At 38.6% G+C, this 26428-nt stretch overlaps 2 long non-coding RNA genes across 2 annotated transcripts in view; one reads left to right on the forward strand and one right to left on the reverse strand.

Annotated features, from left to right (window-relative positions):
* The window catches only part of LOC118983328 (uncharacterized), a 69317-nt gene that overhangs the window by 11117 nt on the left and 31772 nt on the right, over positions 1 to 26428 (reverse strand). The window lies entirely within an intron of this gene.
* Positions 1 to 26428, forward strand: part of LOC118983329 (uncharacterized) — a 52210-nt gene that overhangs the window by 9483 nt on the left and 16299 nt on the right. Inside the window, exon 2 of the long non-coding RNA XR_005065700.1 lies at positions 19383 to 19388. This is a non-coding gene — a long non-coding RNA (uncharacterized LOC118983329). The remainder of the gene's footprint in view (positions 1 to 19382; positions 19389 to 26428) is intronic.

Here is a 26428-nt window from a genome sequence, read left to right on the forward strand (position 1 = left end):
AAAAGCTTCTGTGCGGCTAAAGAAAACAGCATTAAAGTAAAAAGACAACCAACTGTATGGGAAAACATATTTGCCAATGATACCTCCAACAAAATTTTAATCTCCAAAATATACAAAGAACTCGCACTACTTTGCTCTAAGAAGACAAATAACCCAATTGAAAAATGGGGAAAGGACTTGAACAGACACTTCTGCAAGGAGGACATACAGAGGATCCAGAGACACATGAAGAGATACTCAATATCGCTTGGTATCAGAGAGCTGCAAATTAAAACCCCAATGAGATACCACGTTACACCAGTGAGAATGGCTATCATAAACAAAGCAATAAACAACAAATGTTGGAGAGGGTGTGGGGAAAAAGGGACTCTAGTCCACTGTTGGTGGGATTGCAGACTGGTACAACCATTATGGAAAACAGTATGGAATTTTCTCAGAAAATTAAAATTGGACATGCCTTTTGACCCAGCAATTCCACTGCTAGGATTGTATCCTAAGAACCCTAAAACACCAATTCCAAAGAACATATGCACCACAATGTTCACAGCAGCACAATTTATAATAGCCAAGAGTTGGAAGCAACCTAGATGCCCATCAGTGAATGGATGGATCAAAAAACTATGTACCTTTACACAATGGAATTCTATGCAGCAGAAAGAAAAGAGCTCCTCCTACCTTTTGCAACATCATGGCTGGAACTGGAAAGCATTATGTTGAGTGAAATAAGCCAGGTGTTGAAAGACAAACACCATATGATCTCACCTTGAACATTAAGCTAAACAACAAAACAAGCAAGCAAGCAAAATATAACCAAAGACACTGAAATAGAGAACAGGCTGACAGTGACCAGAGGGGAGAGGGGATGGAATTTCAGCGGAAATAGGGGAGGGATTTAGAGGAACATATATAAAGGATACATGGATAACAAATGAGAAGGGTGGAAATGGGATGGAGGGGGAGAGCATGGGTGTGGGATGGGATGTGAGTAATAGACAGAAAACTGTACTTGAAAAATAATTAAATAGTTTTTTTAAAAAAAGTTTAAAAAAGAAGTTGAATGAAATATGCATGAGTGACAATAAATTTTACTTTGGTCTACACATACACAGTAAAAAAGAAATTTCATTGTCTGAGGTGTTAAAAATTATGACAAAACAATAGACAATCAAAAATGGTAGCAGGGTAAAAGGAGTGAGTCCACTTCCCCTTGTGCACAGGTGGTCTGAGGAACGGTGAACAGCCAATGGTAATCCCAGCATATACTAAGGTTGGAGGCCAAAAGTGTACAGGACACTGAAAAACAGATGAACAAATTGGTCTTTGAGATGACAAAAGACCCTGGGACCAGCGCAAGGACCGGGGCTACTGCAGCCCCATTCGTGGCACATGCCAGATTCTTAGAAGAGAGACAAATCAACAGCCCCCTCCCCTGCCAAACTGGGAGGAAAGAGTGGCACCAGGATGAACCTGGATGCTTGAAGTTGCTGGGCGGAATAAAGACAAAGTGGGTGATGCACAGGGGTAGTGTTTACCCACTGAGATTGCGGACACCAGGCTGGGTTATTTAACAAAGAAATTGCGGATCCAGATGATGTCTGGAGAAGGGAGAAGAATTGAACTATGTTGGGCCCAGACTCAGATAGTCTCCAGTCTTGCTGGAAAGTTGGGCTGAGTGAGAAGCTGGGCACTTGTTAGGAATGGTAGGCTCGAAGAGGAGGATTTTGTTAAAAACAAACAAAAAAATGGCTCTCGGAGGCTATTTATGGAACTTTACCACATTGGCTGCCCCTGGTGCACCCCTGCTGCCTCTGCAGCCACCTTGGCCACACCCCTGCCACTACAGGTGGAGGCTGGGCCACCTGCCCCCACTGCCTCAGCCATCCCCATCCCTGCCACCACAACCACCACAGTACCCCTGGTCCTCCTCCCCCACCTCAGCTGTGGAGGCAGTGCACCAGCACCCACTGCCACAGTGGCCAAACTGGCTTGCAAAGAGGAGGGAGAAAGCACCTTCCACAGAGAACAGCAGACTCAGGGAGTTGGCAGTGCCCAGAAAGACTTAACTCAGTGAGGGAGCTTCACTACCCTCGAGACTTTGAGAGTGCATAGCACCTAGGGCAGTGGAGATTGAGATGATGTGTAAGTTGCCCCTAATTGGTGCACCTGAAAAAGGGCACAATACATGGATTGAAGGTGCTGGCCTGGAGCAGAAGGCTGGGCAACTGTGAAGAGTGTGGCCCAGATCTGGCCCCCAAACCATAGTTAGGGACAAAAGTGAAACCCAACCCCCCCTAAGCCTGCTGCAGCCAGGAAGATCAGAACTCACTTGCTCAAATTCAGCAGGCTTTTATTACAGCTTTTTCTTTTTCCCAATTGAGACAGTAAGACCTGGAGCTGTGAAAGGACCATAGTCAGACCCAAATAGGTATTACAAGGCTAATAATGTCCAACAAATGAGAAACTGAGACAAATTTCATTTTGCTATTCCAGAGAACTTGCATGTTGTTATTTGTATTATTATTATCATTTCATTATTTGTACTTCTTTTATTAGTATTTTTTTTATTTCTCTTCATTCTGTTTAGTTTTCTTTGTTTTATTTGTGTGTTTAATTGCACTGTTTGGTTTTCCTTGTTCTCTCTTTCATAGTATATTTTTAATTTTCTTTCTTTCACTTGTGTTCCAATAATAGCACACTACTCTAGGTCATGTACTTCCTATTGTTGTTATTCAGATCATATAGATTCTGTCATATAATTTTTATTCAAGAATTATTGTAAATAATTGCTGTTCCATACAAGTGTAAATACTACATAGCATCCCTCCTGGATATTAGGGATGGAAGATCCCATTTCACTATATATTGGAACTTTATTACTGTTTTGGTTAATTCTATTCTCTCATACACTATGCCTATTTTCTATCCTTTACTGTCACTGTATCTCATAAACTGACCTCCCACAAGCTCACTGTTTTCTTCATTCAACACAGAATCCATCTCCCCTCTAACAAGAGTCATCTTCTTCCACCCATTCTAAAAAGTGGCTAGTCAGGTGAAATGTCACAGTTAACACAATACTTATCCACAGGATCTCCTCTCTCTTCTTTATGGGTTGGTACCTAAAATCCTGTAGAAGATAATCTCTCTATCTTAATTCATTTTGCCTCCCCCCTCCAACTGATCACATAAGAGTAGGTGGGAGCTCTGAACACCAGGCTACATGCTGGAAGAGGAAACTCATCAACAAAGGGACAACCAACAGATATTAAAGGAAAATGGTGAAGGAGTGAGAGGAAGCCATACTAACCTACACCCAGGACCAATCTGAAATTACAACTAAATGATGGAGAAATTACTAAGAACAAACAACTGAACAATAATGAGAAGCCTCAAAACCTCGGACAGACAGAAGAACCAGCTTCAACACAACCTGTCTGCATGTGCGCAACAGCATACAATACGTGGTGGGTGGAGTGACCCTCACTTAACCAGCTGAAGGAAAGGACCCACCAAGTAAAGACCCCAAAATAATCAAAACCCAAATATATCCAGAGAGCCAACATAAAAGATTTCAGTAGATCAAAGAGACTGCACCACTGAATCTCATAGGTCTCCTACCATAGAAGTTCACACTGCAAACACAGGGAGTTAGAACAAATAAATTTAAGAAGCACAGGCTAAGAAGAAGAGTCTCACAAACAACAAGAAGACAAAGAAACCCCAAATGAAAGGGAAGGAGGAGCCCCAGAAAGAATGCTAAATGAATATAGGCAAGTCAACTATCAGATATTGAGTTCAAAGCAATGTTATAAGGAAACTCAATGAGTTCACTGAGAATTACCAAAAACTACAGGGAAACTACAATGAACTCACTGCAAACTGTATCAACATGAAAAATGATAGAAACTATCAACAATGGCCAAGAGGAAATGAAGATTACAATTTCTGAACTGAAGAACACAGTAGAAGGAATCAAAAGCAGGATAGATGAAACAGGGGATTGAATTAGCGAGCTGGAGGATCCATAAAGAGCAAGACAAGGTGTTGGGAACTGGCATGCCTGGTTTCAGGAGCTATAAACCCCCCATAGATACGGCTGAGTGAGTGACCTCTGGAATGGGAGCCACTTAAGAGACAAAGCTTATCTCCCTGGCAGGAGTGCTGCTTCTGCTTCATCCATTTCTGGCCTCCAATGCTTGGTCAGTTAGTCAATGACAGGTAAGACCCCTTAGAGGGGGGGCAACCTAAGCCAGACACCATCCTTGAGGTAGGCCCTCAAGGAAGGAATTGGGGGGCCACAACAAAGAAAAGTGATGGACCTTCACCTCTGGCTATTTTGACAGCCTGAGTCCCCATTTCCAACTGGGAGAAGCGCTTTCTGGCTCTAATCCATTTAATCCTAAAAACCTATGATGGGGAGGGTGGTGCAGTCCTCTGCCAGCTAGAGTTGGTGCCAGGTGATCAGGCATAAGAAAGAATTTGTAAAGTCCTGTGAAGCCTGTTTTCCTAAGAGTGCTTTCATTCATATGATAAGGGTCCGAGCAGGAAATGAGTATGTCTCCCCAAGTTTTTGCAACCCCCTTCACCTGACAGACACTGACTCAGACTAAGCCCTCAGATTTCTTTGAAATGTTATCTATTGTTTGATCCTTGCTACCTGACATTGATTGATGAGCTTTACCTGTATTCCTGTGTGTTGCGAACCTAATAAAAGCCATTGAGGAAGGGGCTCTTGGTCCTTCTCCTGTGAGAGACTGACCACCTCTCCTCCCCAAGCAGATCATGTCTTGGTAGTTGTATTTTCATCCAAGGTGGATGGGGGAACTTGCATGCAGTTTCCCCCACAAAAAGGAAAAATGGCTCAGAAAGAATGAAGAGGTGATAAGGGAAATGCAAGACAACATGAAAAAGAATAATATCCATATAATAGGGATACCAGAAGAAGAAGAAGAGAAGGGATAGAAAACCTATGTGAAAAGGTAATGATGGAAAACCATCATTTGATGAGAGATAAGGTCCCTAATTTGATGAGAGAATAAGTCACATAAATCTAGGAAACACACAGAGTCCAATTTAAGAGGAACCCAAACAGGTCCACTTGAAGACACATGATAATTAAAATGGCAAAATTCAAAGAAAGACAGAGAATCTTATTGGAAGCAAGAGACAAATTGGAAGTAATATACAAGGAAAACTTGATAAGGCTATCAGCTGACTTCTCAATGGAAACAGTACAAGCCAGAAGGGACTGGCAAGAAATATTTCAAGTAATGAAAATGAAGGCTTGCAACCATGACTACTCTATCCACCAAGACTGTCAATTAAAATGAAAAGCTAAATAAAAAGTTTTGCAGACAAAAAAAAGTTCAAAGAATACATCTCAACCAAAGCAACACTGCAAGATACACTGAATGGACTGCTTTTAAAGAAAACAATAAAAGAGTGAGAGAGAGAGGAACACAGGTACAAAGGGAGTAAAATGGCAAAGAAGTACCTATCAATAATAACCTTAAATGTAAATAGATTAAATGCTCCAATCAAAAGACAAAGAGTAGCTGAGTGGATAATAAATAATGACCCAGACATATGCTGCCTACAAGAGACCCACCTCAGAACAAAAGACCTACACAGACTGAAAGTGAAGAGCTGGAAACACATATTCCAAGGAAACAGACAGAAAAAAAAAACCCAGGGTTCCAATACTCATAAAACACAAAATAAACTTCAAACAGAGACAATAAAACAGAGACACAGAAGGTCATCTCATAATACTCAAGGAAGGGAAGAATCCATCAAGAAGACATAAACATTGTGAACATATATGAACCCAACATAAGAGCACCCAAATACATAAGGAAAATCTAGGAAGATTTCAAGAAAGATATTAACAGAAACACAATTATAGTAGGGGATTTTATCACCCCACTGTAAGAAATGAATAGAGCCTCCAAACAAAATATCAACAAAGATATTATGGCATTAAAACAGACTTCACTGAATATATAGAGCCTTTCATCCCAAGAAAGCTTTTCAAATGCACATGCAACATTCTTAAAGATATACCACATAATAGGACACAAAACAAGTCTCAATAAATTTAAGAAAATTGAAATCATATCAAGCATTTTCTCTGACAACAAGAGACTGAAACTTCAAACAACCTTGAGAAAAAAACTAAAAAACACTCATATTAATGGAGAATGGATAGTATGTTATTAAACATTGAATGGGGTTAATAATAAGATCAAGGAAGATGTCAAAAATTTCTGAAAACAAATGAAGATGAAGTTACAACAGTCCAAAACTTATGGGACACAGTGAAGGCAATCTGGAGAGGCAAGTTCATACCAATACAGGCCTACCTAAAAAATATAGAAACATTTAAAAAATATATTTTATTAACTATGCTATTACAGTTGTACCCCATTTACTCCCCTCCACTCTGCACACCCCCTTCCACTCACATTCCCCCCTTTAGTTCATGTTCATGTGTTATAAGTTCTTTAGTTTCTACACTTCCCATACTATTCTTAGTATGGGCCATCCATCTCTGGCCTCCAAATAGTATGGGCCTCTTATACATTTCAAATAAATGACCTAACCCTATCAATACATGAACTGGAGGAACAACAAAGCCCAAAGTAGAAAGAAGGATTTAACCAAGATCAGAACAGAATGAAATGACAGAGAATAAAAGCACTATTCTAAGGATCAATAAATACAGGAGCTGCTTCTTTGAAAAGATAAACAAAATTGACAAGAGTTTAAACAGACTCACCAAAAAGAACAGAAGACCCAAATAAACACAATCAGAAATGAAAGAGGAGAGATTACAACTGACACCACAGAAATACAAAGGACTGGAAGAAATTACTATCAACAACTGTATGTTAAGAAACTTGAAAACCTAGGTGAAATAAACAAATTTCTAGGAAAACATAATCTTCCAAAACTGAATGAAGAACAAACAGAAAACTCGAAAGGATCAATAACAGTTGATGAAATTAAAGCAGTAATCAAAAAGCTTTGCACACACAAAAGCCCTGGAGCAGATGGTTTCACAGGAAATTTTTACAAAGCATTTAAGGAAGAGCTAACCCCTATCTTTAATAGGTTATTTAAAAAAATCCAAGAAGTCGGAAGATTCTCAAACTCTTTTAATGAAGCCAGCATCATTCTAATCCCAAAACCAGATAAAGACACAATAAATAAAGAAAGAAAACTTCAGGCCAATATCACTGATGAACATAGACACCAAAATCCTCAACAAAATATTGGCAAACCGCTTTCAGCAATATCATAAAAAGATCATACACAATGATCAAGTGGGATTCATCCCAGGGATGCAAGGATGGTACAATATTCACAAATCAATAAATGTAAAACATCACATAAACAAAATGAAAGACAAATATCACATAATCATAGCAATAGACATGGAAAAAGTATTTCATAAGGTAGAGCACCCATGTATGATAAGACACTTAGGAAAGTGGAAATAGTGGGGGCATTCCTCAACATATTAAAGGCCATATATGAGAAACCAACTGACAACATCATACTTAATGGGCAAATACTTAGAGCTTTCCCCCTAAGATCAAGAAACTAGACAAGTATCCCACTTTCACAACTGCTATTCAACATAGTATTGGAAGTCCTAGTCACAGCAATCAGACAAGAAAAAGAAATAAAAGGCATCCAAACTAAAAAAAGGAGGAAGCAAAACTGTCATTGATTGCAGATGACATGATAGTGTACCCAGAAAATCTTATAGATTCCACCAAAAAACTGTTTGACCTAATAAGTGAATTTGGCAATACAGCAGGATACAAAGTGAATATCCAGAAACCAAAGGCATTTTTGTACACCAACAAGGAAATATCAGGAAAAAAAGGCCCACTTGATATAGCAGAAGAAAAATAAAATACCTAGGAATAAACCAAACAAGGGTATAAAAGACCTGTACTCAGAGAGTTACACAACAGTGAAGAAAGAAATCAAGGAAGACACAAACAAATGGAAACATAGTGTGTCCATGGATTGGGAGAATTAACATCATCAAAATGTCCATACTACCCAAAGCAATTTATAGATTCAACGCAATCCCTATTAGGGGATTGCAAACCCTACAGGCTTCATTTTTTCATTTAATTTGTGACCAAATTCAAACAATTCTGTGAGCATCCTGATTACCGGTGTTTTGAAATGTGCATCTGATAGGTTGGTTATCTCTTTGTCACCTAGTTGCATTTTTCTGGAGCTTTGAACTGTTTTCATTTGGGTAATTTTTTTTTGTCTCGGTGTGCCTGTTATGTAGTAAGGGGCAGAGCCTTAAGTGTTCACCATGGCAGGGCAACCCAGTAACTGGGTTGTGATGCTGTATGTGGGGAAGGGGTCCAAGAGGCAACAATGGCACATGCTCCGCTCTCTGCCAGATTTCAGTCACTTCCCCCCACTCTCCACAAGCAAATTGGGTTCTTTGGGTGCTGATTTCTCTGTGGGTGGGCTTGGGTACTATTCTAGGACCCTGTGGGTCTCTCTAACGAACCCTCCTGTGAGGCTGGGAGTTAGTCCCAGCACCTCAACCCCCACAGGTGTTTTCAATTGGTGTTTTGAGGCTGTATTTCCCCACACTGGGACGCTGGGTTCCATGGTCTGTCTCATTCCCCAGTTTTGCCTGGTTTAACTGCATATGAATGTGGAACCACCACTCCACCAGCCATCTTGTGCTCCATGCCACCCTACAATCTGCTGCCTTGGTGGTTCTGCCAGCTGCTCCCTTGCACGCCTGGGGTCCCCCAGCCACCGCATTGTCACAGGCCCTCTCTGCCTGGCTACCTGACTCTGCCCCTCCTACCAGTCTGGATGAATATGTCTACTTTAATTCCTTGGTTGTAGGAATTCTACAAATGGCATATTCTACAAAAGTACAAATGGCATATTTTACAAATATAGCACAAAGACTTCAAAAATTTAAATGGAACCATAAACAACCTTGAATAGCTGTAGCAATTTTTAGAAAGAACAACAAACTAGGAGGGATCACAATACCTGATAACAAACTGTATTATAAGACCCCTGTAATCAAAACAGCCTGGTACTGGCATAAAAACAGACAGACCAATGGAACAGAATAGAGAACCCCAAAATCCAAATCTCTACGGTCAATTAATATTTGACAAAGGGGGCACAGAAGTAGAAAATGGAGTAAAAACAGCATCTTCAACCAATGGTGTTTGGCAATTTGGACGGCTACATGCGAAAAAATGCAACTCGATCACCAACTTACACTATACACAAAAATAAATTCAAGGTGGATAAAAGACTTAAATATGTCATTATACTCTAAAAGTCCTAGAGGAAAACATCTGCAGAGAAATCTCAGATGTTCCACACAGCAATCTTTTCACCAATATGTCCTCTAGGGCAAGGGACATAAAGGAAAGAATAAAAAAATGGGACCCCATTAAAATAAAAAGCTTCTACATGGCTAAAAACACAGCCCCTACACAGCATTAAAATTAAGAGAACCAACTGTATGGGAAAACATATTTGCCAATGAGACCTTGGACAAGGGTTTGATCTCCAAAATATATAAAGAACTCATACAAGTCCACTCCAGGAAGAGAAAAACCTAATAAAAATTAAGCAAAAGACCTAAACAGACATTTGTCTAAAGAGGACATACAAAAGGCCCATAGATATCTGAAAAGATACTGAGCATCACTAGCCATCAGACAGATGCAAATGAAAATCACAATAAGATACCACTTCACTGTGGGGACAACTTCCCTTGCAAGTCCCCCCGGGTGCCACAGATGAGAGTAAATATGACTGAGACATGAAGTGATCTGCTTAGGGAGGAGAAGTGGCCATGGGTAGTGGCCAGTTTCTCTGAGGAGAAAAAGGCCAGGCCATGAGTCCCCTCCTCCAGGGCCTTTTATTGGGTTCTAATACACAGGAATACAGGGCAGCAAGGATCAAACAGTAAATAACATTTCAAAGAAATCCGAGGGCTTCAGAGTCTGTCAGGAACAGAGTTTTTGGGTATCCTGCTCGAACCCTTAACATATGAATGAAAGCATTCTTAGCAGAGCAGATTTCACAGGTTTATCAGCAAGTCTTTGTGATGCCAGATTTTTCCCCAGGACACGCTCTAGCAAGGCAAGGAGCTGCACCTCTCCCCAACAGGTATTCAGGCTTAAGGGGATTAGAGTCAGGAAGCACTTCTCCCAGAGAACACGGGGACTCAGGCTTTTTCAAAGTCAGGATGTGAGAGTCCATTGCTCCCTCTTTATTGCAGCCCCAAGTCCTTCCATGAAGGCCTCCCAAGTGATCAAGTCTGGCTTAGGTTGCCCCTCCTCTGTGAGGGGTCTTACCTGTCATTGACTTCTGACCAACTTTGGGTGCAGGGAGAGGAAACTGAGGCAGCATTTGCTACTAGAGACAAGCTTTGTCTTCTGTGGCTCACATTCCAGAGGTTGTCTCTCGCCCTTAGCCACAAGGGGTAGAGATACAATTCCTAGAACCAGGCAGAGTGGTCTACAGCACCTCACACCAGTCACAATGGCCATCATAAACAAATCAACAAACAAATGTTGGAGAGCAAGTGGAGAAAAGGGAACCCTAGTGCACCCTGTTGGTGGGAATATAGACTGGTGTAGCTACTGTGGAAAACAGTATGGAATTTCCTCAAAAAACTATAAATCGCCCGGGAATTCCACTGTTGGGATTATAACCTAAGAATCCTGAAACATCAATACAAAAGAACCTACACACTCCAACATTCATGGCAGCACAATTTACAGTAGCCAAGTCCTGGAAATAGCCTAGTTGCTCATCAGTATATGAGTGAATCAAAAAACTAAGGTATATTTACACAATGGAATATTATGCAGCAGAATGAATGAAGTAACTCCTACCTTTTGTGACAATATGGATGGAAATGAACAGCATTATGGTAAGTGAAATAAGCCAGGCTGTGAAAACAAATGTTATGATCTCACCTTTAAGTGGAACCTATTTAACAAAACAAACAAGGAAGCGAAATATAATCAGAGATATTGCAATTAATGAACAATGTGACAGTAAGTAGAGGGGAGGTGGGAGGGGATTAAGAGGGGAAGGGGGAAGGGTTTTCGAGAAGAAACATAAAGGATACATAGACAAAACCAAGGGGGGGTGGAATCAGGGAAGGGAGTTAGGTAAGGCTGGGGGCAGGGCATAGGTGGGTAAATGCGGACAACTCTACTTGAACAAAAATAAAATAACTTAAATAAATTTTAAAAACATACAAAAATAATAGACAATAATTTATAGATTCTCATGTCTAGAATCATTAATCTGATGAACATATTTTGAAAACCTTCCTTTTTAATTTTTTAATTTGATTGATTTTAGAGACAGAAACATCAATTTGTTCTACCTATTTATTCAGTTATGGGTTGATTTTTTTATGTTCCCTGACCTGGGATCGAATCCACCACCATGATGTATTGGGATGACAACCAGCTGAGCTACCTGAGCAGGGTCTCTCTTGGACATTTTCACTTTTAATTTATATTACTTACTTTCCACATTATTCTTAATTCTTGCATGAATTCTTGAACAAATTCCAATTCTATATTGTTTCTTTAGACATGCATTCATTAGAACAATTTCTTTTCCATAGTGTAATCTAAAAAATTCATTTTACTATTATGAGGACTTTCCTTTTTTCAGCTATGATAAACATAAAAATATTAAATATTGAAATTAAACACTTTGAAAATATAGAGAAGGCTCTAAAATTCACTGATATGAGAATCTTGAAAACTCTGACTTACCTTATAAACCATCATGTTAAGTAAATGTTATTCATTCATTAAATATTATTTTAAACACTCATTAGATATCTGGTATGTGTCAGATGTTTTAATTTTAATGTTGGCCTTGTATCTGTAAGGAATTTTGTTATTTGAAATCACATATCACACAACACAAATTGTAAAATTATATTGTACAAATGAATGAAAATTATGAAAATACAGACAGCATTTCATATAGAGTATCATAATAAAGCAGGAAATGAAACAAACAATAAAAAAGGGAATTTTTAACCTCTTCAGATCTCTCCACTGCTAATACTTATAAAGGCCTGGATTGCAGATGAGATTTTAGGACAATTGTATCATTCTCACGCTTTCTTCCACAGGTCTCTAGATTTATTCAATTGAGCAACTGTCTACGTAAAGCTGAGTGTTGGTACTGTGCCACATGGTGCATTTTAAAAGCTGGATGTCAAAATCCTATTCTAATGCAACAATATATCAGGTTTTTTCTTGTCTATAAGTCAGGAGGATAATGAGTGTTATCTGGCAGTGAATAGTTAATTTAGGAAACCTCTTAAAAATAAAAATGATTTTAAAGTAGTACACAAATCAGATAAATTATCAAAGAATACACTTGTTAAGTATAAAACACCAAAATACCGACATGCCTAATTTGAGAAGAATTAACTATGAAAACCAACAGAAGCCACTATGTGAAACTGATCCAAGAGGCCGGGTAGTAATGATAGAGATTCAGTTCATTTGAGAATATCTTTGGATCACCCAAACAAAAGTAAGAGCCCATGAGCCAGATGATTCCTCAATGCAGCACAAAGCATCTGAATGCCATGGATAAAGCATTAAAAATAGCTATTAAATAATTATAATACTTTTAAAATTACTTAATGCGTTAAAAATCCCAAATTATGAGATAGTTGAAAAGCTAACTGGCATTGTGACCACCATGGTGCTTTTGCATAACTTCTCAGAAAAAAAAATCTAAGAATCCATTTCATTCTGCTAGAGAAAATTTTTTTAAATACATCAGATGTATTGTCAGTTTCTCAGTAAGACATGAAATATGCTCTGAAATTCTTTATTTCTTACCTAGTACATCATCTCATTGAGAAATAAAGGGCCCTTACACTTATTTCACATATAAAACTTTGTATTACCAGGCAAGTACTATTTCATGTTTCTCATTCCTTTTGATCCTTCACTGTAGTTGTAATATAGGTGATCTGTATTAATTTGAATCTGGGAGCATTGTATTGAAAAGTGAGATCTAACTTCTGGCTATCTGATCAGTAAGTTGTTTTGAGCAGCTTTATCAAAATTGGCATCATATGTATTCTATAAGGGAACTAACATATTACTGAATGCTATGTGAGGTTATCAACTACATTAGTCACCAAATGATCTAAGAACAGTTTCAGGGCTCAAACCCATTAGGCTTGCAGGCTAATAGTAAAATAATAATGAAAATAATTATAAAATATCACAGGCAATAATAAAACTATTACCAGGGTGATAATACAGAAAAGGGAGTTAATTTTCTGTGCACACATACAGAAAATTATGGAGGGGAAAGGAAGCTGCCCTTCTGAGGTAATATATGAGAATATTTCTGAGTCTCCTGCCTGGAATTGCTCTAAGAGAAAATGAAGTTAATGATTATTAAGCCTTGCCAGAAGCCCAATTCCTTAACAGGAAATACTAAAAAGAAAAAATAAAGTGTATCTGATAGGTTAATCTCCAAAATAAGTGCACAATTTAGGTTTATTATGTAGTTTGTCTGCAGACTTTTAGTTTAAAAAGGTCCATTTTCCTAGATTTTGATGTGCTTCCAAAGAGACAGTGTGTTTAAGTGAGCTGACAATGTTTGATGCTGTAATTGCCTTAAAAATAATACAATAAAGTATGACCTCCAGATTGTGTTAAGACTTACTCTGGACAGATAGGCAGGGGACATTTTCTCAAGGGATGACTATTACATTAAGAGTTAACTAAATAGGTATATCCATGGAACATGTATACATATAGGAAGACATGGACACATAAACACCCATGTCCAGTGTTACTGAAACAACCTTCTAAGAGCATGCCTCCTGGCAGCGGATCAAATAGTACCATCATGGAGTATTTGAGAAAATAATCTGTGTTTGGTATAGTACTACCAAATGCAAACCTATCTTTAAAACATCCTTTGGAAGTCATCACTATCATTTTGAGCAATTTGTGGCTTAATATTTGTCCATTTTGTTTCCCCTGTTGTTAGCTATAGGACAGAAGATATAGATATAATATCTAAGAAGATGAGCTCTGCAATCAAATCACCTGAGCCTGACTCCACTTACTAGTTTTGTGATATTAGGCATGCTATTTCCCTGCGACTCAGTTTCTTTACCTATAAGGATAATGAATTACCTCCTTCATAAGGTGGCTTGAGAATTAAATGAGTTATTAAATATCTGGCAAAGGATTTTTAAAAATCAATGTGTTAGTTATTTCTATTACTAATAACAGCACCTAAAGCTTGAGTGATCATTATATGCAATTTAAAAAATCATAAACAATCTATGGGGTATTAAAATGTTTAGATTTTATTAATTTGGGTCCTTTTAAAATAACCACTCAAAATAACGTTCACTGGTCTATTTCCCAGAGGGACAAATAAACATGGACACATCAGGACTGATGTTCATAATTGTATTTACAGTTCTCTCATATCAAGACTCTCATATAGCCCTGGCCAGTATGGCTCATTTGCTTGGGTATCATCCTGAAAACCAAAAGGTTGCAGGTTTGATTTTTGGCCAGGGCACATGAAACTATTTGATGCGTAAAAATTAAGATGCCGGTATTAAAAGATGTCATAAAAGTGATCTTTTCAGCCAAGTGATATCATTGTTTTATCAAGTCTTAACAATGATTTAAGTTCAAAAATTGCTAAAGATACATAGAATGATTATTTCCTACATATTTGCTGCCAGAATCAACTAGACCCACTGCCAATTTCAGAGTGAGATTGGCATTCTGGGAATACAGCATTTAATAATTAGTTGAGCACCTTGTATGTGCCTGGTTTATTCAAATTCTTCACCTTTATTTTCCTTTGAAGTCTTAAGAAAATGAAAACTTAATGATACAGTTCTATGCTGGATTTGTTTAAGAGCCTTCAAAAAGTAATCTGCCTTGAAAACAAATGCCAATTTATTTTTAAAAAAGCTTTTAGTATTTAAAAAAATAATGTTCCAACTCTAGTACTTCATGAAAATGTTAACATTTTTATTACTTCATAGTTCCAGGAAAAGTAACATATGCTCTTGGAAACCTTGATCTTGAACTTCTTAGAGTACCTTCTGTAGATACTGTCAGTTCTGTCAAAAAAATGGTTCATTTCAGCAAAAACTGTCCTAATACAAAACAAATTATCTAGAAGTCTGCCTAAAATTTCCTTCAGTAAAAAACTGTTTGAAATACAGCAGTGTCAGCTTCTGATAAAGATGGCAAGACAAGTAAATATGGTTTGCCTCCTCACACTGCAACATCAAACTTACAACTAAATTACAAAACCATCGCTCGGAATCATTAGAAATAAGGTGAATTAAAGAAACCACATCCAGCCAGCATGGGGGAGTGGGGGGAGGAGATGTGGAAAAGGTGGGTCCCACATCAAGGTGTGGTAGATATAAATTTGACAGGGATATCTCAGGAGTGAGGAGTCCCAGCCCCACACCAGGCCCCCCAACCCAGGGTTCCAGTGCAAGGTATATAAGTCACCATAACTCTGGCTGCAAAAACAAGTGGTGATTGAATCAGTGGAAGAAACTTCTGGAGACTCAAGCAGTTCCTCTTAAAGAATCCACACAAGGACTTCTGTCACGATGGAGGCACAGGTGGAAACAATGTGCCTCCTCTCACAACCAAGTTTAAAGTCAACAAAGTTTCGGTAACAAAAACGCAGCCAAAACACAGAAAATTGAAATATAAGGAAGTCCAACAACTAACCGTTCAACTGGACCGGTAAGAGGGACAGAGCCAGCGGGGTCGGGTAGGAAGGATCTCCCAAACCAGGCGCACAGACAGCCGTGGGTGGATCCCAGGTGTGGGGTAGAAACAGGCGGATCCAGTGAGGGTGCAAGGTGGCAGGCTAACCGTGGTAAAACATTTGTGTGCAGATAAACCAGCGGAGTGAGCAGTGAGATAGACCACACAGGCACCAGCTGTGGGAAGCAGCAGAGGGAACCGCCATTGCCCCTCTTGGACTCCGCCTCCACATACAGCATCACAACTTAGCCACTGAGTTGCCCCGCCCTGGTGAACACCTAGGGCTCCACTCCTCAGATGTAACAGGTGCAAACAGACCAAAATATGGCTCAAGAACTCAAAGCCCCAGAGCCAATAACTCTAAGCGGCCAAGAAATAGCCATCCATTCAGATGCATAGTTCAAAATACTAGTGATCAGGATGCTCACAGAACTGGTCGATTTTTGTCACAAATTAGAGGAACAAATGAAGGCTAAATTAATTGAAATGAAGGGAAATGCACAGGAAACCAATAGTGATGGAAAGGAAACTGGGACTCAAATCAAGGGAGTGGACCAGAAGGAAGAAGAAAATGACCAAACAGAAAAGCATGAAGAAACAAGAATTCAAAAAAATGAGGAGAGGCTTAGGAACCTCCAGGACATCTTTAAGCACTCCAACATCTGAATTATAAGGATACCAGAAGGGGATGAAAAAGAGCAGGTGGAAAACTTATTTGAACAAATAATAAAGGAGAACTTCCCCAATCTGGCAAAGGAAATAGACTTCCAGAAAGTCCAGGAAGCTCAGAGTCCCAAAGAAGTTGAACCCAAGAAGGAACACACCAAGGCATCATAATTACATTAGCCAAGACTAAAATGGAGAGAATCCTAGAAGCAGCAACACACCAACACATCATAATTACATTAGCCAAGACTAAAATGGAGAGAATCCTAGAAGCAGCAAGATAAGGGGCCAGTCACCTACAAAGGAGTACCCATCAGACTGTCAGCGCATTTCTCAAGAGACCTTACAGGCAAGAAGGAGCTGGAAAGAAGTATTCCAAGTCATGAAATCCAAAGACCTACAGCTAAGATTGCTCTATCCAGCAAAGCTTTCATTTAGAATGGAAGGACAGATAAAGTGCTTCTCAGATAAGGTCAAGTTCAAGGAGTTCATCATCACCAAGCTCTTATTATATAAAATGTTAAAGGGACTTATCTAAGAAAAAGATGAAAAATATGAACAGTGAAAGGACAGCAAATTCACAGTTATTAACAGCCACACCTAAAACAAAAGCAGACTAAGAGAACAGCTAGATCAGGAGCAGAAACATAGAAATAAAGATCACATGGAGGGTTAGCAACAGGGGAGTGGGAGAAGGAGAAAGGGGGAGAAGGTACAGAGAATAAGTAGCATAGACGGCAGGTAGAAAATAGACAGGGGGGAGGGCAAGAATAGTAGGGGAAATATAGAATCTAAAGAACTTGAGACACGTGGACATAAACTAAAGGGGGGGACTGGTGGGGGAGGGGGTGCGCAGGGTGGAGGGGAATTAGAACAACTGTAATGGCATTATCAAGAAAATATATTTTAAAAAAAAGAATCCACACAAGAACTTACAGACCCACTCCCCTTGAGCTCCAGCACCAGGGTAGCAACTTGAAAGCAGCTTTCTCCCAGTGGCATACAGGGAGAAAGTGCAGGGTCTAACCTCAAAGCAAGAGCTGGGGGACAGCTTTCTCCCAGAAAGGCAGGTGGAGGCCATTGTCCATTTCCAAACCCTCCACACACACAACCAGAGCCAGCAGGCAGGTCCCATATTTGAGGATCCATCAACCTGGCTAACACTGTTTGCCCTGCTCCAAAGATCCCGATGCTCAGTCCCATCCAATTTACCGCTGTTAACAGTGGCTTTTCCATATTAATGGTCTGGGCTTATGCTTCACAACTTCCTAAATCCTTTCAAACCAGTAACAGTTAGCCTCAGTGAGCACCCAGACACAATACCTGTTGCTAAGTGGCCTCAGACAGGGCACTAGCAGCAGCCAACCTAAATTCAGAGGTTGGCTTCACCTGGGAAACTGCCAGCCCAGCACAGGTAGCAGGTCTCTCAGATTGCTTCATAGCTTAAGCAGGAGCAAACACAGGTTGGAGATAAACTTGGCTTTCACCACCTGGGAAACCTTAGGGTCATGCATCCACTGAACAGCTGCTACAGACCATGTCAGAGGACTACCACGCTGCCCCTGCACAGCTGATTCTCTACAGAAGGCAGAAATTGGTAGTCAGTGGTCATAGCCAGTCCTTGTACATGACTTTCCTGGGTAAATTACTCTCACTGATCTGCCAAAACCAATCAAGGCTCAATTACATGAGAAAGGTGTACTAAGCCCACACGAAGGGCGTACCGTGAGTACCCAGTTTGGGTAATAAAAGAGGATATGCCACTGGTCCTAGAGGACACCGACTACATTGGAGCACACTTCCAAGACAGGAAGTTATAGCAGTGATACCTAATACATAGAAACAAACACAGGGAAGCTGCCAAAATGAAGGGACAAAGAAACATGGCCCAAATGAAAAAATAGATCAAAAGCACTGAAAAAAAAAGCACTAAACAATCTATCAGATGCAGAGTTCAAAACACTGGTTATGATGCTCAAGGAACTTAACGAGGACCTCAGCAGCATAAAAAAAAGATTCACTCAGAAATAAAGCGTTCACCAATTAAACAATTTACAGGGAAACAACAATAAAGTGAATGTAGCTGAGAAACAAATACATCTTTGGAACATAAGGAAGCAAAAAACAACCAATCAAAACAGGAAAAAAGAATAAAAAAAATACTCGACCCCCCTCCAAAAAAAACCCCCAAACAAATGACAGTATAAGCAGACTCTAGGACAACTTTAAGAATTCCAACATTCACATCATAGGGGTTCAAAAAGAAACAGAGCAAGAAATTGTAAATCTATTTTTAAAAAACGAAATAAAACTTCCCTAATTTGGTGAAAGAAATAGACATGTCCAGGGAAGCAGAGTCCCAAACAACATGGAAGAGGCCCCCTCTAAGACACATCATATAATTAAAATGACAAAGAGTAAAGAAAAAGAGAAAATCTTAAAAGCAGCAAGAGAAAAGGAGACAGCTACCTATAAAAAAGTGCCCATAAGACTGTCAACTGATTCCTCAAAAGAAACCTTATGGGCAAGAAGAAGCTGGAAAGAAGTATTCAAAGTCATGAAAGGCAAGGACCTACATCCAAGATTACTCTATCCAGCAAAGCTATCATTTAGAATGGAAAGGCAGATAAAGTGCTTCCCAGATAAGGTTAAGTTAAAGGACTTCATCACCATCAAGCCCTTATTATATGAAATATTAAAGATACTTATTTAAGAAAAAGATCAAAACTATGAACAATAAATATGTATCTGTTAACAATTGAATCTAAACAATAAACTAAGAAAACAGGAACAGAGACAGAATCATGGACACAGAGAGCATTCTCATGATTGCCAAATGGGAGGGTGGATGAAGAGGCAAGGGTATTAAGTACAAATAGGTAGTTACAGAATAGCTGTGGGGACGTAAAACATAGTACAGAAAATGGAGTAGACAAAAGAACTTACATGCAGAGCCATGGACATGAACAATGGTATGGTGACTGCCTGAGGGAGTGGGGGTTGCTGGGTGTAGGGGGGAAGGGGGAAATATTGGGACAACTATAATAGCATAATAAAATATAATTAAAAATAAAAATAAACTGGGGGGAAATTGTCCTTGGTTAACATACATTTTAAAAGCAAGGATTTGTTCAAGATGATGTATTTAAATTTTACTTCCTCTCTTTTTTCTTCACTTAGGGTACTTGGTAAAGTAGTCTAAGGAACACATCTAGTTGGCATAAAACCCTTGTTTTAAGAGTTCATATTTGCTTCCTGAAACTTGTTTTCCCCGGTTTTGTCATCCAGTGCAATACAGAATAAACAAGTCTCAAGGTTATGTCTTTTCCTTTTAATCACTCCTTAGTACATCTGAACACCATGTTTTTTTCAATTCTCTGTTCACTCTCCAGTTAGTTCACATCCACACTCTATGTGTGGCCTAACATGAGCCTTACACACCAAGACTACCAATGAACAATGGTTTGGGAAGACAAGTATTTATTAGCATATAGCAACGTTAACCTCAATATATGAATTTTCATGCTAGTTTTTAAATCTGTCAAATACTTACCTAAGCTACACATTAAATCTGTCTAATTTGGCTATTCAGAGACCAAGACCATTTGGTATGGTTGAAAATAAGTTTATAGTGAAGGACCTTTTTTGCTTTTTAGGAATGTTTTTTCTCAATCAACACAGGTATTATGAAAACAACTTTTTTCCTGAAGAATATAACTATGTAGAATTTTGTAGAAAAAGTCACCAACTTTTAAAGCTCCAAATTTTCTTGAGTTTTAGATATAAATACCTCTAAAAACCATCTATTCATTGTGGTACAATAACTATTATGGCCTTACTTGATCCATAATACCTATATGGGTATTTTTCCATTTTTTTTCCAAAGGAAGAAATACTCAGTAAAATGCTGATAAAAGTGGCATAACAGGATCTGAATTGAAATCTGTACCGTAGGCCCATTTGGATGACTAACACCACTCCCCAGATTTTTAGACTCCTAAATACTCTTGCTTCTTTAGTCTCTTAACCAAGTTTTCAGATTCCAAAACTGCTTTTCTAAATGAAACTACTAGTGCTTAAGAGCTTTAAATGATAAAATATCAGCACATGAGTAAAATAGATCGAGACATACCATTTTGTGTATATTCTAAATAGGTCACCGAAAGAGACCGGTCATACACTGTGAATTCATGTTTGTGTCATGTTTACATTTTGATAACCAGTCATGTTTGAACTGAAATGTCCATAATTACTTATGTTTTCTGGATATCAAATGTGAACTCCACACTCTCAGAAGAGCTCAGCTTTTTGATAAATTAGATGCAATGATTTGGGGTACAAAAGAGGAAACTCATACTGACCTTAGATTTTGCTTTGAGCAAATCTTGAGCAGTACACATATTTCAGTATTTATTCTCACTCTCCTGTTTAAAAACCTTTCAGTGACTTCTCTTGCATTAAAATGCTTCTCACACTATGGAAAGGTACCTATGGGGATGGCATGTATGTTTGGCAGAGGAAGCCACAAGGTAAACAAGATGCATATTCTCATATGCTCAAGCTTAGTAAAGCATCTTGAGAAATTTTAGGCATTTTTTACAATAAAATATTATAAAACAAATTCTACAATTCATGGTACTTTTATATATTTTTAAATATTTTATTAATTATGCCACTACAATTGTCCCATTTTCCCCCTTAATTCCCCTCAACCCTGCACACCCCTCCCCCATTCCCCTTTATTTCATGTCCATGTGTCACAAGTTCTTTAGCTTCTACATTTCCCATATTATTCTTGCCCTCCTATTTTTTACCTACCAGCTATGCTATTTATTCTCTGTACCTTCTCCCCCTTCTCCTCCCAATTTGTTAACTCTCCTTGTGATCTCCATTCCCATGATTCTGCTCCTGATCTGGTTGTCCACTTAGTTTGCTTTTAGGTGTGGTTGTTAATAACTGTTTTCTGTCCTTTCACTGTTCATATTTTTTATCTTCATTTTCTTAGGTAAGTCCCTTTAACATTTTATATAATAAGGGCTTGGTGATGTTGAACTCTTTCAACTTGACCTTATCTGAGAAGCACTTTATCTGCTCTTCCATTCTAAATGAAAACTTTGCTGGATAGAGCAATCTTGGATGTAGGTCTTTGGATTTCATGACTTGAAATACTTCTCTCCAGCCCCTTCTTGCCTGTAAGTTCTCTTTTGAGAAATCAGCTGACAGTCTGATGGGAACTCCTTTGTAGGTGACTGTCCCCTTCTCTTGCTGCTTCTAGGATTCTCTCCTTCACTTTAATCTTGGCTAATGTAATTATGATGTGCCTTAGTGAGTTGTTCCTTGGGCCCGCCTTCTTTGGGACTCTGAGCTTCCCGGAAGTCTATTTCATTTGCCAGATTGGGAAAGTTCTCCCTTGTTATTTGTTCAAATAATTTTCCACTTGTTGCTCTTCCTCTTCCCCTTCTGGTACCCCTATAATTCAGATGTTGGAATGCTTAAAGATGTCCTGGAGGTTCCTAAGCCTCTCATTTTTTTCCTTCTGGTCCACTCCACTGATTTTAGTCCCAGTTTTCTTTCCATCACTATTGGTTTCCCTGTGCAATTTGTTTCCTTTCACTTAGTGTAGCCTTCATGTTTTCATCTAATTTGTGACTACAGCCAGTTCTGTGAGCATCCTGATCACCGGTATTTTGAACTGTGCATCCAATAGGCTGGCTGTCTCTTGGTTCCTTAGAAGTATTGGCTCTGGGGGTTTGAGCTGTTCTTCTGCTTGAGCCATGTTTTGGTCTGTTTGCACCTGTTACATATGAGGGGCAAAAGCTCAGGTGTTCACCAGGGTGGGTCACCCCAGTAACCAGGTTGTGACTTGGGGCAGAGTCAGAGAGGGAGCTATGGCATTTTTTCCCAGCTCTCTTGGATTTCGGTCCCCTCTGCTGCTCCCCACAAGCACATTGGGCCATTCTGGTGTTGATTCCTGGGTGGGTGGGCTTGTGTTTGCTCTAGGATGCTGTGGGTCTCCCCAATAAAGTCTCCTATGGGGTTAGAAACCTCTCCCAGCACCTCAGCCCCACCAAATTTTTCCAATTGGTGCTTTTAGGCTTTATTTCCCGTCGCTGGGGCCCTGGGTTACTTGGTGTCTCACTGACCGGTTTTAAACCTGCCTGGTTTCTCTGCACACAAATGTGTGTCCAGTCAGCCAGCTGCCTTGTGAGCCTTACCGGGTTTTTCTCCCAGGCCGCCCAGGTTGCCAATCACAGCCTCCTCCTGCTGAAACCCCTCCCCACTGACTCCACCCCTTACCGGTCTGGATGAATGGTTCACTCTTGGACTTGGGTACTGTTTACTTTTGTTTGGTTTTGTTTTTAAATCTTTGTTTTTAAATTTGGTTGTGCAAGGAGGCACAGTGTTTCCACCTACACCCCCATCTTGGCTGGAAGTCTATATTTTTATATTTTAGGTAAATTAAAAAAAATTTTTCTTAGCCAAAGCAAATTCTATATTGCTGCTCCACAGGGAGTTGCCTCTGCTAGTCCTTGGCATAATTATACATTGAATTAAGAAAAAAGTGCTGATCCAAACAATCAGGGATGTCTAACCTGTAGCCCGCTTGGCCGCATTCGGCTCAGGATGGCTATGAATACAGTCCAACACAAAACTGTAAATTTACTTAAAACACTATGAGACTTTTGTATTGTGATTATGTGTCACAATGTATCTAATGCATGGCCCAAAACAACTCTTCTACTGTGGCACAGAAACACCAAAAGGCTGGACACTCCTGAGAGGGAATAATTAAAGCCTAACAGTAGTTGCCACTGGGTATAAAACTTTAAGCAGAATTCTTTTGCCTTTTTCAAGGTTTCTATGTCTATGTATTACTTTTATACTAGGTAAAAATTAAAAGAAATTTTTTAAACAGGAAAAATCCTTAAATATTAGATCTAAAATTAAGATTCATTGTGCTACTAAATGTAACTATAAATCATATTTTTATTTACATATTTATAGTTTCAAAATTAAGGTATTTATCTATTACTCCCTTTCTTATATATACTTAAGGTATCTAGGGAAAAGATTTTGGGGGTGGAAGAGAAAGGAAATAACAGCAAAACCTGTCAAATTCAAGAATTCCTTTTTAATATACCTTTTAACATTCCTTCATTTTAGAGAACAGAGAGTAGACTGCCCCCCTGAAGCATATTTTAAAATAATTTTATTTTTTAACCTTTTATTTATTTATCTTTTAGAGGGGAAGGGAAGGAGAGAGGGAAAGAAATATCAACGTATGGTTGGTTGCCTCTCATGCGTCCCCTTCTGGGAACTGGCCTGCAACCCAGATATGTGCCCTGACTGGGAATCGAACCTCGATCCTTTGGTCCACAGGCCCGCACTCAGTGACTTTATTTTTGAAATATCTACTGTTTGAAATTATCTGTTAGGTTCTTCCCATGGTAGTTAATCCTTCATTATCACTTCCACAGTTCCTGACCAAGCAGTATTTCCATTTACATATTTCCAAAGGGGATAATTATATAGTGGTAAGGCTGTATCAAATAATTGTTTTCATCAATATTTTTCAAGGATTTCTCACTCTGTTTTTCAAAAAAAAACCCCTTTCATTAACGAAAGTCATACATGCTTATTAATAGTACACCCCCTTCACTATAGTGAGATTCATCGCACACACATAGTAAACCAATAATAATAATTTAGCAAATGTATTCTTCTAAGTACTCTGTTTATATTATTTGGTAACCTCAATCATGAACAGCTTTCTAGCTAATTAAATATAATTACATTAATTAGAATACCTTACAGTACTCCATTTAACATGTTATTTAATCTGCCTTTTGTTAGAAACTTAAAAACTCTTCATATCTTTTAATATTATAAACACTATAATAAACACATGGACTACGTCTTAGAGTATATTTTTAAATTGCTTTTACAATATCAAACAATTGAAATAGATAACTCCTTATTCTTTTAATGTGCTAAAATGTGTTATGGCTAATTCACAGTCTATGATACAGTTTTTCATCTAATAGAAAAAATCAACTGTCTCACTAGTCAGCATAAAATTATTTGAACTTTGGGATGATATTTGGGCTGGTTTTTCTAAGTTCTAGATGTCTTAGTGCACCTGATTTTTCTTTACTTGGTTTCTTTTTCAAAAAAATATTTTATATATTTATTTTTAGACAGAAGGGAAGGGAGAGAGGAAGAGAAACATCAATGTGTGGTTGCCTCTCACACATCCCCACCTGGAGACCCAGCCTACAAACTAGGCATGTGCCCTGACTGGGAAACGAATCAGTGACTCTGGTTTGCAGGCCAGTGCTCAGTCCACTGAGCCACACCAACCAAGGTTTCATTTTGTTTTGTGAATTTAAAATTTTTGTTCCTATTGCTAACACATTTTAAAGGTTAATATGTTTGAATAAATGAGGTACAATTAATTATAGGAGTGTTATGTTCCTCAGGAGAACAAGTAGAACATAGCATCAAGAATTTATATTCCAGTTTCTAACCTTGAAATATAAATTGTTCATACTATGGAAAGGAGGTATCATGCCAGACTGTTACAAAGTCAGGAAACAGCACACATTAGAAGTTTGGCCTGATTTTTCAAAATGTACAGACATTAGTTGGGGGAGAACTGTGATGACATAAATAAAGGCAGGGAGATAGAAAAACAGATATATCAGGATTAGTTCACTTGGAAAAAATGGAAAGTTTAGAAAAGAAGGTTGGGGCAAGATCATGGGGCACAGCTTAAGGAGTTTGAATTTTATCAAATAAAAAGCAGTATTTTAGGAAGGTTAAATTAGTGGGCTATTATGTAGCAGAGGAAACAATTACAGGCAAAGAATTCCTTAGCTAACAGCTCTGGCTGGTGTAGCTCAATAGATTGAGTGCAAGTCTGCAAGCCAAGGGGTTGCCAGTTCAATTCCCAGTTGGGTCATGTGCCTGGGTTGTGGGCCAGGTTCCCAGTGGGGGATGCATGGGAGGCAACCACACATTGATGCTTCTCTTCCTTTCTCCCTTCCTTTCCTTCTCTCTAAAAATAAATAGAATCTTAAAAAAACAAAAAAGAATTCATTAACTAAGATGACACAGAATAAAGATTAATCAAAAATGAAAAACATTTCTTTTTAAATCAGATACCAGATTTTAAAGAATGATAATGCATTAACAACTTAAATCAATTCAAGATGTGTTTTTCATACAATTCTTAAGAAATGACGTACTTAAACTTTCTCAACATATACTACCAAACAACAAATACTCTACCTTCATTGCTTCAGGCTATAGTGGTATTTTAAAATGTTCACATGGAAACTTCTATCATATGCATGAAGTCCAGAAAAAAAAGAGTTTCAGTGGTACTATATAAACTTATATCCTTGAAAATGATACTTCTATAAAAATAAGCATTGTCAAAGATTATAAAATAATAATAAATGGAAGGAAGCAAACTCTGGGGTGAATAAATATTTCTACCACTTTCTAAAGATATTCTTTCATTGAATAATCTGCCCTGGCTGGTGTAGCTCAGGGGATTGAGTGCTGGGTTTTGAACAGAAAGGTCACCAGATTAATTCCCAGTCAGGGCACATGCCTAGGTTATGGGCATGTGAGAGGCAAATGATCGATGTACCTCCCACATCCATGTTTCTCTCCCTCTTGTTCTTTCTCCCTTCCCTCTCTCTAAAAATAAGTAAATAAAATCTTCGAAAAACATCCATGCTAGTGGTTAAGTTATAAAGCAAGGATATATGGAATACCTTTAATAACAACTTAATTAATTTGAGAAATATTAATGTAAAAGTAACTTAAAATTTTTTCCTTCAGCACAATTTCTCAAACAAAATCTAACTCTATAGCATAAGATAAATATAAAC

The sequence above is a fragment of the Sturnira hondurensis genome, unplaced genomic scaffold (genome assembly GCF_014824575.4).
Source record: "Sturnira hondurensis isolate 20B ecotype Veracruz unplaced genomic scaffold, ASM1482457v3 Scaffold0002765, whole genome shotgun sequence".
Lineage (NCBI taxonomy): Eukaryota > Metazoa > Chordata > Mammalia > Chiroptera > Phyllostomidae > Sturnira > Sturnira hondurensis.